This window comes from Humulus lupulus, chromosome 3, assembly GCF_963169125.1.
Source record: "Humulus lupulus chromosome 3, drHumLupu1.1, whole genome shotgun sequence".
Taxonomy (NCBI): domain Eukaryota; kingdom Viridiplantae; phylum Streptophyta; class Magnoliopsida; order Rosales; family Cannabaceae; genus Humulus; species Humulus lupulus.
Genome location: NC_084795.1, coordinates 64137493 through 64139531, shown reverse-complemented (window position 1 = coordinate 64139531; position 2039 = coordinate 64137493). Strand labels below are relative to the sequence as shown.

At 34.0% G+C, this 2039-nt stretch overlaps 1 long non-coding RNA gene across 1 annotated transcript; it reads right to left on the bottom strand.

Annotated features, from left to right (window-relative positions):
• Window positions 1–303: 303 nt before the first annotated feature.
• On the bottom strand, window positions 304–1714 carry LOC133822758 (uncharacterized). Its single transcript, XR_009888026.1, has 3 exons — window positions 1456–1714; window positions 863–1227; window positions 304–758 (listed from the first exon to the last, which is right to left on the bottom strand). It is a non-coding gene; the product is annotated as an uncharacterized LOC133822758 (long non-coding RNA).
• Window positions 1715–2039: the final 325 nt, after the last annotated feature.

Below are 2039 nucleotides of genomic sequence, written 5' to 3'. Positions count from 1 at the left end.
AATCTAACATTATTTTATATGAAATAATATAACAGTTATGTAGGTGGAGCACATGTACAAAAATCAAAGAATAAATGGAAGAATAAATTCTTCTTTGTTGGTTCTTTGGTTGTCTTAATTTGGGTGATGAAAAGAATTTTACTCATGGTTTTATTGTATTTGGAAATTGAATTTTTATTGTATTTGAAAGATAATCTAACTCATGGTTTTTAGACTTTTTTTGTGTATCAAATTGCTTCCAATAATCTGTATAACATTATCATTTAAGGAAAAATAAAAGCAGCAATAACTTGTACACATGACTAGTATAAATAACCTATTCATTAAAATGGCATGTTCAATAAACATGTCCAAACTATTCAACAGATGTACAATGATTATACACCATTTACATGTAAAGACATGACCCAAAAGCTCCTGATATACACCATCTATAGTTAGACATATACCAATGTATCCAAGAGTTAGACGTTTAAAAAAAAAGACCTCATGAACTATGTAATTGACATTCTGCAACTGCATTTGACTAATACTCAATAGTTTTCTAAATAAGTAAATGTCCCAAAATAAAAGAAGAACAAAAGACATCATCATCTTCAAAGGATCCATTGCATCTTCCACCTACTACCCCTTTCTCTTGCAGCTAGCCTAGTTGTGGGTCTAGAACTTGTGTTAGGATGTTTAGTTATCGACTTTCTCAATTGCTCCTTCCTTTTGATAGTTTCTTGAGTTGGATTGGCCTGTGGTGGACGACCTCTCTTTTTAACGGGGTTGCATTCACATAAATGCTTTTAGTTAGACATTTACCAGTTATATTGAAGTGTTTATTGAAATATTACAAACAATTAAATATGTGACATACCTCATTAACAGTAGAGTCTGTGCAAGTAGGTTTAATATGGCCAGGTTGCATTCAATTTGACCAAGTACACATCTATTTCCCAAATTTTTAGCTTCATCATCTCCTAAACTATTTCAATAGTCTCCTTATCCTCAATGATCACCTTCCCCTGATTCAGAATCTTTCCTGGTGGTTTGTAATAAAACACAAATGGCAGTTTGTACCCCTCCATTAGTCCAATATCTTCCAAAATCATTCTACAAAATCAGTCAACGTCATTCTTGTCCCAGTATGAGAATTCACCACCCTGGTAGTTTCTATTGCAAAAGGGAAATAACCACATGTCTCCATGGTGAAACTTGACAGTGAAATACTCACTACCTCACCTGCACAAACATAAGGTTCCAAGTAGTACAGGGGTAGTCCCAAATCAGACTCATTCTCAATGCAAACATAATGTTCGAACAATAATGGAAATGAAAAAAAAAATAGCAGTGAAGAATTTCGAACCATTCAATCAAGCAAATTCCCCAAAATTTTGAACATCCCTTGACCAAATGTTCAAACCTATTTCTAGATCTGATTTGAACAAGAAATCAAATACCAATACATACCATACACGGGCGATGATTCGTCGGGCTTCCATTTCGGGTCCACCGTCTCCTTCGTTTCCTCTGTCTCCTCTGGTTAGGTTCATCAGTCTGGGTTGGGTCTGTTGGTATAGCTTGGGTTCATTGCTCCTCTGTCTCTTTCGACGTCAGTCTGGATTAGCTATCACCTGAGGGAGAAATCGTCGGGATGGGTAGTTCTTCTCCGGGTACGGTCAGGAGGGCTGGGAATTAGGGATTTCACGTTTTAGGATTTAGGGCTTCCTTTTTTTATGTTCTATTTATCTTAAAAAATAGTATATTTTAATTAGTTTTAGGTTAATAGTTTATTTCCTTTATTATTATTTAAAAAAGAAAATTAAATTAAAAAAACAAAAGTAGAGTATTACGAGGCATAATTTAAATGACGTGGAAGAACGAAGGCTAGCCACGTGTACTCATGTTCATCAATTAATAACGGGTACCAACGGCTGCACCGATTTCTGGAATTATTACTAAAAAAATAAATATTAAAGGGTAATTTTTTTAAAAATTTGTGTATTATTACCACCAAAATCCCAAAATCTTATTATAGTTTTGTAACTTTATTT